The sequence below is a fragment of the Asparagus officinalis genome, chromosome 7, assembly GCF_001876935.1.
Source record: "Asparagus officinalis chromosome 7, Aspof.V1, whole genome shotgun sequence".
Classification (NCBI taxonomy): Eukaryota; Viridiplantae; Streptophyta; class Magnoliopsida; order Asparagales; family Asparagaceae; genus Asparagus; species Asparagus officinalis.
Window position 1 is genome coordinate 61,074,164 of NC_033800.1, and position 16,932 is coordinate 61,091,095.

Here is a 16,932-nt window from a genome sequence, read left to right on the forward strand (position 1 = left end):
AGAGAGAGAGAGAGAGAGAGAGAGAGAGAGAGAGAGAGAGAGATTTCCCATTAGTCAGAGAGAATTCCCCCCTTTAAATTAGGATAGTACCTCTATATATATACTTGGTGGGTGAAGGGCATTGTCGCCATTTTGGTTGAGCACCAAAGGGCGGGGACGAAGTGCGAGCTGGTAGCTGAGTCACCCCCTACTTGACAGGTGTCAGCTGGCAATTGAGAAGTCACTTCGGTAGGGGAGAGGGCGTCTCCGCATTATCCAGGAAGTAATGGAGTGGTAGTACACGGGCTAGACACTGATATAACCCTTGCTTGACAAATGTCGGCTGGTGACTGGGGGAGAAGTCACTTTGGTATAGGAGAGAACATCCATGCGTTATTCGGGAAGTGATTGATGGGGTGCAGAGCACACGTGGTAGCTGAGTTGGCCTTTCCTTTACAGATGGTGGCCGGTGACAGGGGGAGAGGCCGCTTCGGTATGGGAGAGAAAGTCTCTGCATTATCCGTGAAATGATTGATGGGGTGCAGAGTGCACGTGGCATGACAGGTCATGGAGATTATCATGACTAAGGTATTGATGGCGTCTGTCTAATGTGGACTGCGAGGCTGACATATAGCCTAAGGAAGAGACCCGGGGCCGATATTATCCTTCAGATTGGCCAAGGAGTACCGCCCTTCAAGTCGCCCTTGCAAGGGATTGGATTGACGGTCGAGGGGACTCTTGGTGAGTCGTCTTTGAGAGAAGGTCAATTGGTCCTACCTTTCGAGTCGATATGGATAGCATTGATTTGACGAGTCGGTGGACTAGGGACCACTTTTCTGGATATGGGCTGCCAAGTTAAATAGGGCCATATTTGCACAGATATCTACTTGTTGTTTGCCAATTGGTTGTACTTTAGCGAGTGGGAATACCATAACAGCTACAATAATTTAGTCATCAAATGTAATAATCTTAAGTTTTATTTGGCAATAAATATAAAGCAAAGTAAATGGACTTTTATGCATAATTTTTTTGAGGATTCTAATAGCAAAAAGGACTCTTATAAATACCTAAATACCCTACCTCATCTATTTTCTTCTTTGTTATCTGGGTTGAAAGGGATGACGTGATGATTGGATTCAACTCTACACAAGAAATAGGTATTGCTTCTATATCTAATAATTTTGGTAGAATATTATCTGTTGTAGATGAATACTATGTACTAATCTTATTTTAGGTTATTTAGATCTTGTTCTAGGTGATGTTGAACACGACTCAAGCGTTAGACCTTGTTTAACTTTGGCCATGGATATTTTTTTTTAGATCATGCACTACATAGTTGCAGCCTCTCGTCCATTTTATTTATCTTGGCAAGTTTGATGGGCTAAAGCCCAAGGAGCTTAGTTGTTATGTAGTGCAGAATGTGATTAGATATTATCAAGTTGGGTATCTTTCTTTGATTAAAATAAATTACTTATTATAGTGGTGATCTTGTAATTGAAAGTTATTAGGTATTTGACTATTTTGACCAGAGGCTACAAGTTATGTTACATAGGATGCAAACCAATATTTTAGAGTAACCTATGAATATTCAAAGTTTATTAATTAATATAATATAGATGAATGGGTTAACATGTGTTAATGTTTAATAGGATGTTTGTATTGATGACTATGTTTATATGAATTATTTAGGGGTTTCAAGTGATCTGGAGGAGGCGTTGTGATTGGTATTCTGATAGTCTTCAGGTTTATGTAAGTAGTGAATTTGTACATTATTTGCTATGTATTTTTCATATAAAAGTACATGACTATATGTAAGTTTGTTTTGATGGATTATACCCTTTGTATGGTTGCTCGCATACTAATTGTCGATTGGATGAATGCACGTGGTTATTTGGTGTAAGCCTATGCAGATTTCCAGAATTTTTGGAATTTGAGCTATCAGTTTCCACCCCATCCGGTGATTGTATGATCACTAATCACATCTTTAAGGGATGTGAGGTCGTAGTGGGAGATCAAACTTTGCCTGCTTGTGTTACTTGATATTCATGATTTTGACATCATTCTTGGTATGGATTGGCTTTCTACTACCATGCATCTCTAGATTGTTTTCAGAAGCGAGTTTCATTCAGAATTCCTGGGGAGTCCGAGTTTTGTTTCAAGGGTTCGGATGCTAGTGTACTTCCATGTGTTATTTCAGCTATGCGAGCTTGTAGACTTCTAAGAAAAGGTTGTCAGGGTTATCTTGCTAGTGTAGTTTGTACGGAGATGAAGGAAGTCATTTTGGATGAAATCTCAATTGTTCGTGTAACGCCCCACCCCGGAATCCCGGAGTCAGTACGTTATTAGATCTGATGGACTGGCCTCACAAACCACCACATGTCTTTTCAGCACGTTTTTGTCCTCACTCACGCGCTCCCTGGAAAACTTCCCAGGGGGTCACCCATCCTAGAATTTCTCCAGACCAAGCACGCTTAACTTTAGAGTTTCTAAGAGTTGGGTTCCCAAAAAGCTAATCACATCACCCTCTCAAGGGTTAGGGTATTACATCCTCCCCCACTTAAACTCACAACATCCTCGTTGTGCCAAATCATATCATCCAAGACCGTACCATCCGTGTGAGATTCTAGAGGTGGCTCCTACGGCCTCAAGAGGTGGCTCCCGCCCTCTCGACGTAGCACTTTGCGCCGTATAGCACTTAGCTCTCACAATTCCGGTTGGATTTGCTCTGATACCATTTGTAACGCCCCGCCCCGGAATCCCGAAGTCGGTACGTTATTAGATCTGATAGACTGGCCTCACAAACCACCACATGTCTTTTCAGCACGTTTTTATCCTCACTCAAGCGCTCCCTGGAAAACTTCCCAGGGGGTCACCCATCCTAGAATTTCTCCAGGCCAAGCACGCTTAACTTTGGAGTTTCTAAGAGTTGGGTTCCTGAAAAGAAGATGCATCTTGGTGGTATGAGTATTCCAATCAAATCTATCAATACTAATCACATCAGCCTCTCAAGGGTTGGGGTATTACAGTTCGAGAATACCCTGACGTTTTTCCTGAAGACTTGCAAGGCTACCACCTGACAGGGAGATTGAGTTCGCTATTGATTTGATTCCAGGAATAGGGCCGATCTCAAAAGCACCTTATCGAATAGCACCAGCAGAGATGAGGAAGTTGAAGACTTAATTGTAGGAGTTGATAGATAAGGGGTTCATCAGGCCGAGTGTATCCCCTTGGGGGTGCTCCAGTGCTTTTTGTGAAGAAGAAAGATGGGAGCATGATATTATGTATAGATTACCGTGAATTGAACAGGGTGACTGTGAAGAACAAATATCCTTTGCCTCAGATTGATGATTTATTTGATTAGTTGAAGGGCGCCCACATGTTCTCGAAGATTGATCTTCGGTCTAGTTATCATCAACTCAAGATTAAGCCTGAAGATGTGTCGAAGACTGCATTTAGAACAAGATATGGACACTATGAATTTTTGGTGATATCATTCGGATTGACAAATGTCACAGCTACTTTTATGAACTTGATGTATAGGGTATTTAGGCCTTATCTAGACCAGTTTGTAGTTGTTTTTATTGATGACATTTTGGTCTACTCTAGAAGCTGGGAGCAACATGAAGAACACTTAAGAACTATTTTGCAATTACTTTTAGGACACAAATTGTATGCAAAGTTAAAAAAGTGTGAATCTGGTTAGAAAGTGTCACATTCTTGGGGCATGTTATCGAGGTATTTTCTCGCGTTGCAGCACCTTCGACTCGATTGACTTAGAAAGGGGTCAAGTTTTAGTGGATAGAAAAGTGTGAGCAGAGCTACCAGGAGTTGAGGATCGGTTAGTGTCCACACCTATACTTGCGATTCCTTCTGGATCAGGTGGATTTGTGATATACAATGATGCTTCTCATATTGGCCTTGGTTGTGTTCTTATGCAGAATAGGAAAGTAGTAGCATATGCATCCAGACAGCTTAACCTTATGAAAAGAACTACCCAACACATGATTTGGAGTTAGCTGCTGTTATTTTTGCACTGGAGATTTGGCGGCACTATTTGTACGGGGAGACATGTGACATCTACACAGATCATAAGAGCCTTAAATATATTTTCAAACTTAAGGAGTTAAATATGAGACAAAGGTGATGGTTGGAGCTAATGAAGGATTATGACCTCAATATTCATTATCATCCTAGTAAGGCGAATGTGGTAGTTGATGCTTTGAGTAGGAAGTTAGTTGCTAGTGTTGCCACTTTGATCACGAATTAGAAGCATATGTTGGAGGACTTGAGGAGAATTGATATCGATATTCGACTTCGAGGATCTGGAGTGATGTCTGCTCATCTTAAAATTCAGCCTGCTTTAATTGACAGGCTTGTGAAAGGCCCTAGAGGGGGGTGAATAGGATTATGAGGCAATAAATATGTAATTAAAAATAAGACAATGCAATACACCACAAGATAAAATGCTAAAACAAGATAAGAAAGATGAGTTAGGAAATAGTTAGCCAATTGTGTCACGCGATATGTTCATAGGGTTCGGTCCTCCGACCTACGTCCCCGCTCCCCACTCTCGAGGAGAATTTCACTATCACAACCCGGTTTGAAAGCTGGAACTTCTACACAATGATCTCCTCTTGAGACCTCACAACCACACAGTAGATCTTTACAAGATCTTGCACTCCACACAATACAAAGAACAGTAAGAAGCTCTCTTACAGCAGCCCTATGGCAAGGAGAAGAGATTCCAATTGAAGCTTGGGATGTGGGATTTGCAAGTGTGAAAATAGATTGAGGGAATTTGAAAAGAAGAGATTCCAATTGAAGCTTGGGATGTGGGATTTGCAAGTGTGAAAATAGATTGAGGGAATTTGAAAATTGAAGCTCTTTATAACACAAGAACATGTGGGATTTGCAAGTGTGAAAATAGATTGAGGGAATTTGAAAATTGAAGCTCTTTATAACACAAGAACATAACACAAGAACATAAGCTCAATCAATTTCTGTTGCAAAAATTGGTTTAGAATTAAATGGGGGTAGTTGGGTATATATAAGTAATCCTTGAAAGAGGCCAAAAACCTTAGAAAAAGACAAAACAGACCAAATCCAGAAAATTTGGAAGCTGGCAGAAACTAGCCGTTACAGTAGCGGCGGGGGGGCTGAAAAATTAGAACCTGACAGAAACTAGTTGTTACAGTAGAGGCGATCGATAGCAGAACCAATGTCGATCGACCGTAGGAACTAGCTGTTATAGCCAAAACTCTTTGGACTTTTCACGGTTGACTGCCTAACCATGTCCGGTCGACCGCGAGAAGCTGCCTAGTTCCCAAACTCTCTGGACTTTTCACGGTCGACCGTAGAACTAAGTCCGGTCGATCGCGAACTGATACAAAACATACACAGAGTTTTAAAACAAGTTTTTGACTTTGGGAAATTGTCAAAAATTATCAAACAACTTTCAAATTTTGTAAAACTCTGGAAAATGTTTTTAAACAAGAAGACAAACTTTTTGAGAAAGGATTTTGCAAAAAGGTCCTTATACTTATGAAAACTTATTGTTTAGCAAAATTATTATGAGTTTTGAAGGTGTGTTTTTGTTATCCAAAGAGCTTCAAATGCAATCTATCAAACTACTTGCCTACATTAAGCACTAGACAGAAATAAAAATATAAATATCCCTCACATATAAATACATAGCTTGAGTCTTAATATTTGCTTGATTCTTGATGAAGCTTCTAATTTGATATTGTGCTCTTGATATACATAGCTTGAGTCTTAATATTTGCTTGATTCTTGATGAAGCTTCTAATTTGATATTGTGCTCTTGATAGCTTTGCTTCACCAATTTGCCTCCACCTCCTTGATTTCATCGTTATAGCTTGATAATCCATCCAATCCTCCAATAAAGGTACTAATGAGCTTGATATTCTTGTAATCTACAATATCACTTAATAAGCAATTAGTACTAATAATGGTGGTTATAAATCATCATTAAAACATAAATGCTAACAATTTCCTCCTTTTTGATGATGACAAGCAACCATTATTCAAGAGCAAAATAAAATTAAATATATAGCTTATAGATAGTTGCCCCCTATCTATAAGGCTCTCTCCCCTAACTATGTGCACAAATAAGGAGATTTCTCTCCCCCTTTGTCACCATCAAAAATAGGGTATACAAAATAAAATACATGCAAAAACCCACAAAATACACCTCAAGTGTTGACCTACCCGTGTCACATTCCTCAAGTGTTTTGGATTTACGACCTCTCCCTAGGCATTACTACCAACCCACTCCTCTTGGAATTGACATCGGTCTCTCCCAACCACTCCTCTTGGCAATTTTGTGTGTTTAGACATGTTATGACAATGAGTGCGTAAAGGAAAATAGTGGGATGTGAAAACGATAATCCGAACAAACAAACAAACAAACAAACTCAAAGAATGCACATGCCCAAACCATTTCTTATGCGACAAAAATCTTCTTCACAAAGAGGCTTGGTAAAGATGTTTGCTAATTAAGATTTAGTATCAACATAGATAAGGGATATATCTTTCCGCTCTACATGGTCACGTAAGAAATGATGGCGTACATCTATATGCTTTGTTCTAGAATGCAAAACAATTTTTTTTGAAATATTGATAGTACTAGTATTATTACAAAAAAAAATTGTGTCTTGAAAATGCAAATCATAATCAGCCAAATTTTGTTTCATCCATAAAAGTTGAGCACAACACAAGCCGGCGTAATGTATTCCGCTTCTGTAGTAGACAAGGTAACACAATTTTGTTTCTTGGATGCCCAAGAGACACAAGAGATACCCAAAAATTAACATGTACCACTCGTACTCTTGCGATCTACCTTACAACTGGCAAAGTAGGCATCACAAAAATCATAAAGATCAAAAGAAGTGCTTTTTGGATAAAATAAACCAAGATCTATTATGCCATTAACATATTTGATAATTCTTTTAACCACAATCAAATGAGACTTTTTAGGAGAAGCTTGAAAACGTGCACATGCATACACACTAAACATGATATCCGATCCACTAGCGGTAAGGTAAAGGCGACTACCTATCATACCTCAGTAAAGCTTTTGGTCTACCTCCTTACCACTAACATCCACATCAAGCTTAAGACTTGTACTCATGGGGGTTGGAGCATGCTTGGAGCTCTCTAATCCGAATTTTTTCACTAATTCTCTAGCATATTTGCTTTGAGAAACGAAAATCTCATCCTTAGATTGCTTGACTTGGAGACTGAGAAAGAATGTAAGCTCTCCCATCATGCTCATCTTAAATTGGTCTTGCATAACTTTTGAAAATTCCTTACACAAAGATTCATTAGTGGCACTAAAAATGATATCATCAACATAAATTTGAACTAAAAAATTTATTTTTTCGTTTTGTAACAAAAGGAGTATTATCAATTTTTCCTTTAGAAAAACTATTTTTAAGAAGAAAACTAGAGAGGCGAGCATATCAAGCTCTAGGAACTTGTTTTAACCCATATAAAGCTTTTTGGACCCGATAAACATGATTAGGAAAAGAATGATCCATAAAACCGAGGGGTTGCTCAATATATACTTCCTCCACTATAAAACCATTTAAAAAAGCACTTTTAACATTTATATGAAATAGTTTGAAATCTTTAAAACTAGCAAAGGCTAAAAACATCCTAATAGATTCTAATCTTGCAACCGGTACAAAAGTTTTATCATAGTTTATGCCCTCCTCTTGATTGTATCTTTGGGTAACTAAACGTGCTTTATTTCTAGTCACTATGCCATGTTCATCAAGTTTGTTTCTAAAAACCCATTTAGTTCCAATAACATGAACATTATTAGGTCTAGGAACTAATTTCCAAACATTATTTCTTTAAAAATTGTTTAGTTCATCATGCATTGCTAAAACTCAAAACTTATCTTTTAAAGCATCATTAATCTTTTTAGGTTCTATTTAGGATAAGAATGCTACATTACCACACTCACTCAAGACTTTTGAGTGAGTTAGAATCCCTTGTGATGGACTCCCTATTATTTGTTCCTTTGGATGATCCGGTGCAAATTTCCATGCCTTGGGGAATTCTTCTTGATTTTGTATGTTGTTGCTTTCCCCATCCTTTTGTGCATCCATTGAGGGTTTGTCATTACTTTGTAAGAGCTCCGATCCTCCCTCAATATCACCATCATCCCTAGGCAAACTATCTTGCAAATCAATATTAGTCTCATCAAAAGTAATATTTATAGATTCTTCAACAACAAGTGTTCGTTTGTTAAAGACCCTATAAGCCTTACTTCTAGATGCATATCCTAAAAATATACCAACATTAATTTTTGAATCAAATTTATCATGATGGTCTTTAGTATTTAAGATAAAATATTTACAACCAAAAATATAAAAACATCCAATATATGAGGTTTTGCCAAAAAAGAGTTCATAAGGAGTTTTCTTAAATTTAGGTCTAATTAAAACACGATTTAAAATATGGCAAGCTGTATGCACGGCTTCTGTCCAAAAATACTTAGGCAAATCAAAAGCATTTATCATTGTGTGTGTCATCTCTTGTATGGTACGATTTTTTCGTTCAACAACATCATTTTGTTGAGGTGTTCTAGGAGCGGAAAACATATGAGTTATACCATGATGAGCACAAAATTCATCAATGTTGAGGTGTTCTAGGAGCGGAAAACATATGAGTTATACCATGATGAGCACAAAATTCATCAAAAATTTTATTTTAAAATTCATCACCATGATCACTTCTAATTTTAATAATTTTTAAATCTTTATTATTTTCAATTCTTTTTACAAAATGAGAAAACTCTTCAAAACATTCATCTTTATTTGCAAGAAAAATTACCCATGTAAAACGTAAAAAATCATCAACAATAACAAATACATAATGTTTTCCTCCTAGAGAGGCAACACGCATAGGACCAAAAAGATCAAGATGCAATAATTGTAAAGGTTTAGAAGTGGATACCTCATTTATGGATTTGAAGGAATTCTTAGTTTGTTTACATTTGGCACATTCCTCACACATAGAGTCTTTAATATAGATTAGATTTGGTAGACCTCTTACTAAATTCTTCTTGGATAGTCTAGATATTAACTCCATGTTAGCATGTCCAAGTCTCTTGTACCAAATCCAAGGATCTTCATCCACCACGGCAAGGCACTTCACATCTTGATCCACTAGCTCATTCATCTCAAAGATGTAAACATTAGATCTTCTAAAAGCAACAAAAATGATTTTATCGTTCATACTAGCAATACATTTATCCGGTTTAAAAGAAATATCAAAGCATTTGTCACTTAATTGACTAATACTAAGAAGATTATGATTTAGTCCTTTAACAAAATAAACATCCTCAATTATGGGAGAAGATATCTTACCAATATTGAAGATTATGATTTAGTCCTTTAACAAAATAAACATCCTCAATTATGGGAGAAGATATCTTACCAATATTACCAATACCTATAATTTACCTTTCTCACCACCACCAAAGGAGACATTGCCTCTTTCAATCCTTGATAGGGTTACAAATAATTCTTTGTTGCATGTCATGTGATGTGAGCAACCACTATCAAGGTACCACAACTCCTTACGTCTTGTGTGAGACGTTCCCTACATATGAATAAATTGTAGAACCTTTAGGAACTCAAACTTTGGGTCCTTGAATGTTAGTATTTTTAGTACCCTTAGGTACCCACATTAACTCATAATGATCAATGTTATATTTAATCCTACAATGAGTAGAGATATGACCATATCTCATGCAATATGTGCACAAAAACTTTTTCTTGTATGTAGGAGTATGAGATTTATGATACCATTTTCTATCAACATGATGATGGCTAGAGTAGACATGGTTAGATTTAATTCTATCATTTTTAATTTCTAGCCTCTCAATTTTAGACCTTAGTTGTTTATTTTCAAAGTCTAGATCTCCTATCACTTCATCTTTTAGAGCAAGAGAAGATTGTAGTTGCATAAACTTGGAATCACAAGAAACATGTAATTTTTTAAAAGAAGAGTATTCTTTTGCCATTCTTTTAAATTCAATGTTTTATTCTTCTAATGCGGTTTCTAGTTCACATTTCATAAAGAATGATTCACTTTCGGTTTCGGATTGTACCTCATCTTCATGAGCCATGAAACAAATGGTTGGGTAATGAAGAGCAATCTTTGCACCCTCATCATCGCTATCCAAATCGCTTGGTTCGGATTCATCTCATTCGTCGTACATAGCCTTCTTCTTCTTATATTTCAAGTACTTCTCCTTAAGCTTAGGACAATCCTTTGCTAAGTGTCCCGGTTCATTGCATTCGAAGCATTTACCGACACGAGAGGGAAATTTGTTGTTATTGTTTTTAGATCAATTTTTAAATTTTTTATTCATTTTAATTAATCTTGGTATTCTTCTAGAGAGGTGTGCCACTTCTTTAGAAACATCAACTTCACTATCCAAGGAGGATGAGTCATCAATTGCCCCTTTGAGCGCAATAGTCTTCAATTTTTGAGATGGTTCCTCGGTTGCCTTTGGGGGTACTTCCTCCTTTTCCTTGATCTTCTTCTCACGGACCTTGAGCTTTCCAATGAGACTATCAAAAGTAAGTGTTGTAAGATCATGAGTTTCCTCGATGGCCGTAGCTTTAGGCTCCCACACCAGCGTTAAAGAATGAAGAATCTTGTAGATCATCTCTTGGTTTGTCAATTTCTTATCTAGGCCATGCAATTCATTTATGATGTTAGTGAACCGAGAAAACATAGCATCAGTAGATTCATTTTGAAGCATTTTAAACAATTCATAATCATGCATGAGGCCACTAAATTTGGACTCCTCAACTTGAGGGGTTCCTTCATGAGTGATGCATAATTTTTCCTAAATATCGTGTGCGGTTACACACGTGGAAACCCTATTATATTCATTGTGGGTAAGTCCACAAATTAAGGTAGTCATGGCCTTTATATTAAGGTTTGCTTTGAGCTTCTCACCATCGGTCATACTACTACTATTAGGCTTCTCAACATATTTCTTCTCTATGATGTCTAGGATATCAAGGTCAATGCATCAAAGATAAATTCTTATCCTAGCTTTCCAATAAGCAAAGTTTCTACCGGTGAAAAGGGGTGGCCTAGTGGTGGATTGTCCTTCTAGCATATGTACATTCATTGAAATCTCCATTTAGATCTTTTCTCCAAGGGGTTTAATCCTAATAAATAGTAGAGACCTTACTCTGATACCAATTGAAAAGCCCTAGAGGGGGGGGGGGGGAATAGGGTTATGAGGCAATAAATATGTAATTAAAAATAAGACAATGTAATACACCACAAAATAAAATGCTAAAACAAGATAAGAAAGATGAGTTAGGAGATAGTTAGCCAATTGTGCCACGCGATATGTTCACGAGGTTCGGTCCTCCGACCTACATCCATGCTCCCCACTCTCGAGGAGAATTTTACTATCACAACCTTGTTTGGAAGCCGAAACTTCTACACAATGATCTCCTCGTGAGATCTCATAACCACACAGTAGATCTTCACAAGATCTTACACTCCACACAATACAAAGAACAGTAAGAAGCTCTCTTACAACAGCCCTATGGCAAGGAGAAGAGATTCCAGTTGAAGCTTGGGATGTGGGATTTGCAAGTGTGAAAACATATTGAGAGAATTTGAAGCTTCTTATAACACAAGAACACAAGCTCAATCAATTTCTCTTGCAAAAATTGGTTTAGAATTAAATGGGGTAGTTGGGTATATATAGGTAATCCTTGGAAGAGGCCAAAAACCTTAGAAAAAGACAAACAGACCAAATCCCAAAAATCTGGAAGCTGGCAGAAACTAGTCGTTACAGTAGCGGCGGTCGACCGTAGGAACTAGCCGTTATAGCCACGACCGTAGGAACTAGCCGTTATAGCCAAAACTCTCTGGAATTTTTACGATCGACCGTCAAACCATGTCTGGTCGACCACGAGAAGCTACCTAGTTCCCAAACTCTCTGGACTTTTTATGGTCGATCACAGAACCAAGTCCGGTCGATCGCAAACTGATACAAAACGTACGCAGAGTTTTAAAATAGGTTTTTGACTTTGGGAAATTGTAAAAAATTATCAAACAAATTTCAAAATTTGTAAAACTCTGGAAAAATGTTTTTAAACAAGAAGACAAACTTGTTTGACAAAGGATTTTGTAAAAAGGTCCTTATACTTGTGAAAACTTATTGCTTAGCAAAATTATCAAAATATGAGTTTTGAAGGTGTGTTTGTGTTATCCCAAAAACTTCAAATGCAATCTATCAAACTACTTGCCTACATTAAGCACTAGAGAGAAATAAAACTACAAATATCTCTCACATACAAATACATAGCCTGAGTCTTGATATTTGCTTGATTCTTGATGAAGCTTCTAATTTGATATTGTGCTCTTGATAGCTTTGCTTCACCAATTTGCCTCCACCTCCTTGATTTCATCGTTGTAGCTTGATAATCCATCCAATCCTCTAATAAAGGTACTAATAAGCTTGATATTCTTGTAATCTACAATATCACTCTACAAGCAATTAGTACTAATAATGGTGATTGTAAATCATCATCAAAACATAAAGGCTAACAGCTTGTGGCTGCACAAAGTGATGATCCAGTTCTTATAAAAATTAAAGCAGATGTGGAACGGGAACTTTAACATGATTTTGTAGTTCATGATGGAGCTTTGAGATTCAAAAACCGCTTATTTGTACCTAATGATTTGAAGTTGAAGAAAGAAGTCCTAGAGGAGGCGCACTGTTCGGCATATACAGTTCATCCTGGATCGACGAAGATGTATAGAGATTTGCGAGAAATATTTTGGTGGAATGACATGAAGCGGGATATTGCAGAATTTGTGTCTAACTGCTTGGTGTGCTAACAGGTCAAGATTAAACATCAGAAGCCTGACAAACTACTTCAGCCTCTTCTAATTCCTATGTGGAAGTGGGAGGAGGTAACAATGGATTTTTTGACCGGTTTTCCGAGTCAGAGTGGTAATGACACTATATGGGTGATTGTTGATCGGCTTACTAAAGCGGCTCATTTCTTTCCTTGTAAAATTAGCCATTCTCTTGAAAAGCTTGCTGAGTTATATGTTAAGGAGATTATGAGATTGCATGGGATACCGGTGACTATTATATTAGATAGAGATTCGAGGTTTCGTTCTAGATTTTGGCAAGGTCTGGATAATGCTTTGGGAACACAATTGGGTTTTAGCACATCTTATCATCCACAGACAGACGAGCAATCAGAGAGGACTATTTAGACATTGGAGAATATGTTTCATGCTTGTGTTTTGGATTTGAAAGGTAGCTGGGAAAAACATTTACTTTTGGTGGTGTTTGCATATAACAATAGCTATCACTCCAGTATTGATATGTCCCCTTATGAAGCACTGTATGGTAGAAGATGTAGATCACCTATTTGTTGGGATTAGGTAGGAGAAAGGAGGTTGCACGGTCCTGAGATAGTGTAGATTATGACTGAGAAAATTCAACAGATATGTGAGAGGCTTCATATAGCTCAAAGCAGGCAGAAGTGCTATGTCGATAATAGAAGAAGAAAGTTGGAGTTTGAAGTCGGCGATCATATTTTTTCCTTAGAGTATCACCTACTAAGGGAGTGATGAGATTTGGAAGAAAGGGCAAGTTGAGTCCGAGATTAGAGTATCACCTACTAAGGGAGTGATGAGATTTGGAAGAAAGGGCAAGTTGAGTCCGAGATATATTGGACCTTTTGAGATTTTGGAGAAGAGATTTGGAAGAAAGGGCAAGTTGAGTCCGAGATATATTGGACCTTTTGAGATTTTGGAGAAAGTTGGATCTATAGCATACAAAGTTGCATGCCTCCAGCTAGAGTTGGCTAAAATCCACAATGTTTTTCATGTATCAATGCTGAGGAAGTGTATACTTGATCCGAGTCACGTATTGAATTATGAGCCTCTTGGGATCAGGGAAGATTTGATATATTTAGAGTATCCAGTTAGAATTTTGGACCGGAAAGAGCAAGCATTAAGGTCAAGAATTGTTAAGTTAGTGAATGTTTTATAGAAAAATCATTCAGCTGAAGAAGCTACTTGGGAGCACGAAGATGTGACGAAGGAAAAATATCCTAATTTATTTGATGACTCAAGTATGTCCAAGTTTTGAGGACAAAACTTCTATTAAGAGGGATAGTATGTAATAATCTTAAGTTTTATTTGGCAATATATATAAAGCAAAGTAAATGGACTTTAATGCATAATTTGTTTGAGGATTCTAATATCAAAAAGGACTCTTATAAATACCTAAAAACCCTACCCCATCTATTTTCTTCTTTGTTTTCCCGTCAGCCTACATCTCTTACTTCCGTCCCTGTCTCGCAACTCAAATATATAAAAAAAATCAAATCTGGGTTGAAAGGGAGGATGTGGTGATTGGATTCAACTCTACACAAGAAATAGGTCTTGCTTCTATATCTAATATTTTTGGTAGAATATTATCTATTGTAGATGAAGACTATGCACCAATCTTATTTTGGGTTATTTAGATCCTCTTCTAGGTGATGCTGAGCACGACTTAAGCGTCAGACCTTGTTTAACTTTGGCCATGGATAATTTTTTTTTGATTCTGCACTACATAGTTGCAGTCTCTCGTCCATTTTATTTATCTTGGCAAGTTTGATGGGCTAAAGCCCAAAAGGAGCTTAGTTGTTATGTAGTGCAGAATGTGATTATATGTTATCAAGTTGGGTATCTTTCTTTGATTAAAATAAACTACTTATTATAGTGGTGATCTTGTAATTGAAAGTTATTAGATATTTGACTATTTTGACCAGAGGCTACAAGTTATGTTACATAGGATGCAAACCAATATTATAAAGTAACCTATGAATATTCGAAGTTTATTAATTAACATAATATAGATGAATGGCTTAATATGTGTTAATGTTTAATAGGATGTTTGTATTGATGACTATGTTTATATGAATTCTTTAGGGGTTTCAAGTGGCCTGGAGGAGGCATCGTGACTGATATTCTGATAGTCTTCAGGTTTATGTAAGTAGTGAATTTGTACATTAATCACTACGTATTTTTTATATAAAAGTACATGACTATATGTAAGTTTATTCTGATGGATTATACCCTTTGTATGGTTGCTCGCATACTAATTATCGATTGGATGAACGCACGTGGTTATTTGGTGTAAGTCTACACTTATTTTCTTTGTCAATTGTTATGTCTTTTCATATAGTAGTAAGTTGAGATGCATATGTGGTTGATTGATTTCACTATTGGTTGGCCTTTGGCATTTTTGTATAACGTATATAGTTTTACAAACATTGTTTAATTTTCTTAAAGCATATGCATCTCAGGTCAATATACAGATATATGTCGGATATAAGCAAGTTATTAAAACAGGGCTCAATGTGCCTCTATGAGGTTTTTATTTTAGCGCTAAGAGCCCAAGTTTGGGTCTCACCGTCCTAACCACGAGCTTTATAATAGTGGGGTTTGCCAAGTCAACCGGAGTATCGAATCGTTGACCGCATTGAGGCGTAGCCTGCTTATTTCCATTGCATTTATACATTTTAAAAATGTTGCATTATAAACTTTTACTATTTTAGTATTTTACGTATCAAGTCAATTTATTTTAGTTTTGCAAAACCAGTTTTAAATGTATGAATTTATCCACTTATTGAGTTGTGAACTCATTGTGTTGTTTTCATTCTTTTTAGAGACTCTGGATTAGGTGGAGTTGGTGATTTTTTTCAAATTCTTAGAATGGAGCAAGAAATATAATTCGAGATTGTTATTGTCTTCTAGGTGAATGTTAAATAAAGTCTTTGATGTTTAGTTGATGAATTGAGAGTTTTGTAATAATGCGATTCTTTCCTTTAGGTCGAGTTTTATTTCAAGTTGAGGAATCTTTTTTTATCAAGTTAATTAGATTAGTATTGACTTTTGGGATTATAGAGAATATTTATTGTTGGTTTTAGTTCAATGAAGAGATTATTTTGATGGTCTTTTAATGTATGAATATTTTGGAGGATTTTTCACAGGTTTAGTCTGGCTCCAATATTCCTTTTAGCTTCGGAATTTGGGTCGTGACATCAAATGCCAAATATATTAGAAAGATGGTCCTTAATTGAGGTTAGATGGGGTCAATTATCAAAAAACTTAATTGAAAAGTAGGTTAGGTGGTTGGTTGCAACAAAAAAACACTTTAAAGATAGTTTATATATAACTTGAAAATAAAAGATGGTTTATATAGAATGACCTTATTTTAAAAATGGTTTCTATGAAAAAAAACCCTTATTTTCAATCTCTTGTGAATGATTAACTAAATTTGTCCCTCTCCTTTAATCTAACCTTCTCTTTTAACCCTCGGTCAAACAACACCATGTGATTGAGTATAATATATATAAATAATATAAATAGTAGATATTAGAAAAAACCCCTTAACATGGGATGAATATCGAAAAAATTCCCTTAATTTTTATGTTTGGTTGTATGTTTTTACCATGTAAAAGGATGGAAAGTGTAAAAAAGTGGGTCCCAATGTCAGCTTTCATCACTTTTAATTGTTTGTTTGTAGTTGTGAAAATAGTGGATTTCATAAAAAAAAGACATGATTTTAGGAGAAAGCTGACATTGAAGTCAGGAAAAAATAATAAAAAATAATTCTAACCAATATGATCATTTGAGTAGGGACCACTTTTTACACTTTCCAAACAAACAATTAAAGTTATATTTACAAACCAAACAAGCAATTTATGATTCCAATGGAATAAAAAACAAACAAAGAAAAGTATAAAAGTAAAATTGATGAGGTGGACAACAACTTTCCAAGTTGTGTCATAAATACACAACTTTACCAACAACAACCAAACAGCCCCTTGAAGTTTTTTTTGTTGGGGTGCGGTGGGGGGTGCTTTT